This window comes from Panulirus ornatus, chromosome 20 (assembly GCF_036320965.1).
Source record: "Panulirus ornatus isolate Po-2019 chromosome 20, ASM3632096v1, whole genome shotgun sequence".
Classification (NCBI taxonomy): Eukaryota; Metazoa; Arthropoda; class Malacostraca; order Decapoda; family Palinuridae; genus Panulirus; species Panulirus ornatus.
The window spans coordinates 21,983,912-21,990,469 of NC_092243.1; the positions used below are offsets into that span (position 1 = coordinate 21,983,912).

General features: G+C 35.6%; 1 long non-coding RNA gene across 1 annotated transcript; it reads right to left on the reverse strand.

Moving 5' to 3' along the window:
• Positions 1–375: 375 nt before the first annotated feature.
• LOC139755791 (uncharacterized) lies at positions 376–2,602 on the reverse strand. Its single transcript, XR_011714161.1, has 3 exons — positions 2,279–2,602; positions 1,691–1,779; positions 376–911 (listed from the first exon to the last, which is right to left on the reverse strand). It is a non-coding gene; the product is annotated as an uncharacterized lncRNA (long non-coding RNA).
• Between the last annotated feature and the right edge of the window lie 3,956 nt (positions 2,603–6,558).

Below are 6,558 nucleotides of genomic sequence, written 5' to 3' on the forward strand. Positions count from 1 at the left end.
ACCATATACTCTTAATACCTTTCACAGAGCATATCTATCAACTTGAGTTTTACACACTTTCTGTGAAGTTTTCATAAACTTGAGATACTTTCGTTTGATTTCTTTTTCGGTATAAGGTCAAAAATTTCAAACTATGTAAAAATGAAAGTGAGTTAAATTCCGATGTAGATTATCTATAAACTAAATTACTGTAAGTTATTACCTGGTGATAATCATATGAATAGATTCTAGTCTTATATCCTTGAAGTTTCATACTTCATGACTCTTAAGTATTGAATAATGATAATAGATTCTAACGATAGACAGAGTAGTCCTAAATGGTATTATGTAATCTTAAATTCTAGAATTATCCCTGGGCATAAAGGAGTTATAAAACGAAATATTTTCTTTTAATCGGTATGTGAAAAATTCTACAAATGAGAAAAATATTGTCTGATTTTTTAGCTTTTTTTTCTACTCTCATATATCATCTTAAAGTTGCGAACCTAACTTTTTACCACAACTATACTGACAGATGCCTAAGATGTAAGACTACGGGTGAACGTGTTAGAAAAGACCTTCGAAGTCCTATCTTAGTATTGTGGAAACATTAGTGACATCTTCAATAAGACATGGTGGTTGATGAAACCTCGCACAAAACTAAGAACAGACTTGTTTATGCTTTCTTCGTGCTTGATATAAGTGATGTCAAGGTGCTGTTGAGGCTGCTTGAAAAGAGCACAGTGACGTTTTTCAATGTTTTTTTCCAAAGTGTGAGGGACAAACGTCGATACGTTGGTGTAGTCTTGCTGGGTGCATAACCTCCGTCGATATCGGTGACTCTCATCAGTAAGGTGCCGGGTGGCTTCTGATGCAGCAGAGGAAGTCCAGGTCTGAATAGGATTGGTTGGGTTTACATAACTTTCTCTTACCTGAAGTAGAGGGTCAAAATGTATTGTGAATAGTAAAAACACAGTTAACATAGTCACTGCATGCACACATACATACACACTTGATACAAAAATCCTAAAACGTAATCACATGTACTGTATAAGACTACTACTTATATTGCTATTGGTATAGCAAGAGTATGATTTGCCATCACACAAGTAGTGATATTTCTTCAAACTGTGAAACGTGAAGGCACTTCCGCAGGTGAGAGATCTTGACAGTTAAAGCTTCAATCATTGTTCATGATGGTTTATTCACCGACCGTTTGTTACAGAGATTAACATATACCTGGCATGACTGTCGCCTGAATATATACGTTAAGATTTTGTTCCTCGAGTCTGCTCTTCAACAAATTCTTTTACAACCTGACCAGGCAAATAGATTCTTTGTTTATTTCTTAGAAATTGTAGATAAAGGCATTTGATAACATGCCACTGTGACTTCAATATCATTCTTGTGGTGCTGATATTAGTGCATAATAACTTATAATGTTGAGTGGGTAATTTGTCTAATGCAATTGAGTTAACGTAAGTAGATGCAAACATCTCATTTTACTGATGCAATAGATACTAAACTTCATCCTCCAGTGATGTTCATGTCTCGTGTGAAATACATTCGGTCAGACATATAACTAATCTAAAGACGGATATATGCTCATATATTACATATATTATTCTTTCTCTTATTTAAGGTGAACGTATAAACAAGTGAAGATTCCTTCAGTTAGTGACATTCAAACTTTTTTTCAGTTCAAATTTACCTTAAAATGTTAACTGGTTGATTTTGACGGCTGGAGACAATGGTGGATCAATAGTTCACATAAAAACACCATCACACCAGTAACGGCTCCTGCAATAAAATGCATGTTCCAAAGGATGTTGCATAAAGAATTGAATGCCAAGCATTTGCTCGCTCTACTTCCAAGAATATAATGGAAGGGTCTTCCTCCTTCAAATTCGGTAGTCGGCTAAAGCAAATGAATTTGAGCGAAAGCATTTGAGATGAAAGGTGTGTTTTCACAAGTGTATAATGCAGACAAGGAAACTGACCCAGCATGAGAGAAAAATGAAATGATTACAAATCCTACTTTAAACTGGCATAAAACTATAGCGAGTATTTGAACTATGAAAAAAAAGAAAGATAGAAGCTGCGGTCTTCAAGGAGGAAAATAGACGGCATTTTTTTCTTACGATGGGCGTTGAAAGCAATTATGATTTATACGCTATCGAAGTTATATTTTCGAAAGATTATATTAAGCTACCATAGATACAAGGATTCATACTATATGTTTACAGTATGGGTTTTACTGAGGGCACAGGATACTAGTACTCTTAGTAGTGTTGCAAACCTGCGACGAAGACGAGGAGAGGGCCTGTGAAGGACTCCATGCTAAGCGGCTGTATAGCCTCCCTGTGGTCCAAACCTGGGTGTCGGAGGCAATGGGAGGAGTTGGCTAGCTGGTCCCCCATCCACTTGTGCCACAGTCCAGACTCCCGCAGCACCCACACCCTCCACAGATGAAAACATACATCAGCGAAACTGTTCATTCAAACACCAAAATCTTATGACTACGGCGTATGTGCATTATCGGCGATAACAAAAGAAATCCTAGGTTGGAGTCGTGCAGTTGAAAGGGAAGAAATTCATTACCAGTCAAATTTTCCATTATAGAAGATGGTTCTCGACAGAGTAGCCATGGTAGAGATCTTATATAATTCATATCACTTCACTTATATATACACTTTTTCATCTGTAGTTACTACAGAAGACAAATTCCGAATCCAATTCCATTGCTAAGTGAGAAAAAATGGCAGAAAATCGAATTCAAACTGTAAAAGACCACAGGGTTCTAACGAGACTGTTTTCTATGGTGGAATATATCAGAGTCTTTGATTAACGCGGCAGGAGTAAAAAAGTAAAAACACTCATATTTTTCAAAGGGGAAGCGCTGTAAAATCGTACAATTAAGGAGGTGCAAATGATGTTAGTCATGGATTCTATATGATACACAGCTGGGAAATAAATCCAAGAGTAGAATTGAACATCTGTAGCTTTAAACTGACGTAGATAAATTGATAGACTGGGCTCACAAGTGGCACATGAATTTTGGTAAGGATTAGTGCAAAGTTTTACATATCGGCAGTAAAAACTATTTTAGTTTTCTCATAACAGAAAATTTGAACAGCACGATTGGTATTAACTTGTACATCCTTGAATGTTATAATATTTGCCAGGAAACAATATGCTTCCTTTACTATCCTCCTTATGTAAGATTAGGGAGACAGTTAAAGTGACGATGAGTGCGTATGGATATGTCCACTGTGTAGGTGTGGACATAAAAAGGTTCTGTAAATGAAAGCATATCCCTTTCGTCACAATGTGGACAAAGACGGTACAGCTTTTCATCACTTCTGTGCTTAAACGTATTTATGGTATTGTTCTCGAATACTCTTTGATTGTCAAATCATTCCATATGTTAACAATTCTCTTGAAGAAAAATTATTTTGCTTTATTAGGGGTAAAATGTTTGCCCATGAGATTATATCCATTACTACTAGTTATATCAGACGAAATGATCATTATGTAGCTCGTGAGATCGAGATCTTCCATGCCATTGAAGATTTTGAATACTTGTATTAGATATCCTTTTAACCTCTGTTTAAAGTTAAATTAACTTTCTTTCGTTTATCCCCGATTGTGATTGTTGCTCTTGGAGGGAATCATCTTGGTAGCTCTGTTCTGTATGATCTTAATTCCGCCTATGTTTTTCTCCAAGTAGGATGACCAAAACTGGACACAATTTTCGAAACGGGGACTCGCTAGTAAATTGTAAGGACAATTTCCCGAGTATTGAATTCGAAAGCCCTACCTATGAATCCAAGAACTTTGTTCGCCTTTTATACTGCTCCAGTACACTGCAACACTTTGACATAAGACGTGCTACCAGCACGAAATAGAATGAAAGTTAATAAAACGGCAGATATAGATAAGTTCTATCGGAGGACATTGAGAATGGCAAAACATGAGAGTTAAGCCTTTGGTTACTCTAAGTCGCGTGCTACTAGTTACTCCCACAAGAGTGGAGGTTCGCCAGTGTAACATATTCAGACATGTGATAAATAACTGCCGGAAATTATCGACCAATTGTCTTAACGTTTGTAGGAGGTAAACTTAAGGAAACCTTCATTCAGGACAAAATTTTAAACAATTTAGAGGATTTTCAGCATAGCTTTCGACAAAATTGTTCATGTATGGTAAATTGGCTTGACTTCTTTTATGATTTATTATGATATAATCAACATATATGAATGGAAGTAAGAAAATGATGCCAAGTATCAAGATTTTCATAAAAAATAGATAAAGTTCTGCATTAAAAGATTAGACAAAAATTTTATTTCATTATACAGATGGGGTTGTGGTTCGGAAGTTGGTTAAGTTATAGGAAAAAAGAGTAATGTTTTTTTCATCAAACCTCAGAGGGGTAAGAGTAACAGTCAGTGTTTGACATGAACCAGATCTCTTTACAGTATGTATCAATATCGAAAATGGGCTGCGTTGTAAGATAATGAAATTCGCAGACGATCCTAAGCTGGGGAAATTATTCTGCACCAGAAATTCAACGCGTGCAGCTTCAAAATGATGCTAACTCCGATGAATCCATGCATTTTATCTCTTTTCCCTCCTGTGTTTTGCTTAATTGGCTTTAAGTCTACGCACAAGACTTTTTACCATTCAACCTTATGAAGTTTAAGGGAATTCATATTGTAGCGTGCTTTTAGTTTTTACTACCGATATGTAAAACTTAACGATATCAAAATTCATTTGCCACGCGTGAGCCCAGTCTGAATTTGTTCAAGTCCAGCCTTGGGTTATTTTTCTGCTGTGTACCATCAGCGAATTTTGATACCTTACGATGCAGCCTAACAATATCGCTGATTTATATGAGAAAGAGAATCAGTCCCAGTACTGAACCTTGTGACACGCCACATGTTACATTTAACCATTCCTAGGCTTGACCATTAATCACATTAATCACAACCTTTCATTTACGGTCGGTCGGGTAATTTCCCTGTCGATCGAATGACAACCTCAACAATGCCATGTGACCAGTTTTGCACGTAAACTTTGATGCGGAACGTTATCGAATGCTACACACTTGTCTCTCGCGAGTCAGCATTGCTCCACTAAAAACTTTCCAATCCTCCTTGCTTCATTGCCCTTCATTTCTCTTATTATCTCTTCACAAAAACCTTCTTTTCGTCCTACTATCTTTTCAAAAAAGCCTTCTTTTCGTCCTACTATCTCTCCACAAAATTCTTCTTTTCAAGCTCGTTCACTTTCACCAACCATTATTCCACCCATATCATTATACTTCTTACAACAAGAGCTCATTCTATCCTTGTGAGGCTTCTGCAGCACTCGAGAAGTTGGCCACGTCCACCAGTAGGGACCACAGGCCATAGAGTGTTGTGATGTGTGTGTGTCTATGTGCACAGTGTATAGGGTGACTGAGCAGTAAGTGCTCGGTATTCTCTTTATGGGATTTGCACCGTGGGCATGAAGGGTCTAGATATATGCTGAAACGGTACTTCTATTATAATAATGATTATTCCATACCTGAAAGTCGTTTCCTATAGCCGTTACGTGAAATTCGCAGAAGACACAGCCCTATATCCACAAGTTGGTTGTACAGACCTTTTTATGGTTTCCTCCGGTAGCTTCACATACCATGGTTCAGTTCATTGACATCACGTTGACCACTCTACACCATATTGTTCCAAATGACTCTATCCTTTGCACGTTTTTCACCCCTACTGCATGATCACACTCAGATCACTCAATCTTTTTCACTCCATTTTTCTATCTCTAATTTTGCCTCCTACTTGTTCCCTCCACTTCTGACAAAAATTCTTTTTTTCTAAACCTCTCCACACTCTCTCTACATACGTTCAAATCATTTAAGCACAAGCTTTTCATTTCTCTCGACCGCACCTCATATTGGCTTCAAAAATTTCATATCCATCACATCAATCCTCATCCGAATATTCTCATATATATATATATATATATATATATATATATATATATATATATATATATATATATATATATATATATATATATATATATATATATATATATATATATATATATATATATATATATATATATATATATATATATATATATAATATATATATATATATATATATATATATATATATATATATATATATATATATATATATATATATATATATATATATATATATATATATATATATATAAATATAATATAATAATATATATATATATATATATATATATATATATATATATATATATATATATATATATATATATATATATATATATATATTATATTTATTTATTATACTTTGTCGCTGTCTCCCGTGTTTGCGAGGTAGCGCAAGGAAACAGACGAAAGAAATGGCCCAACCCACCCCCCCCATACACATGTATATACATACGTCCACACACGCAAATATACATACCTACACAGCTTTCCATGGTTTACCCCAGACGCTTCACATGCCTTGATTCAATCCACTGACAGCACGCCAACCCCGGTATACCACATCGCTCCAATTCACTCTATTACTTGCC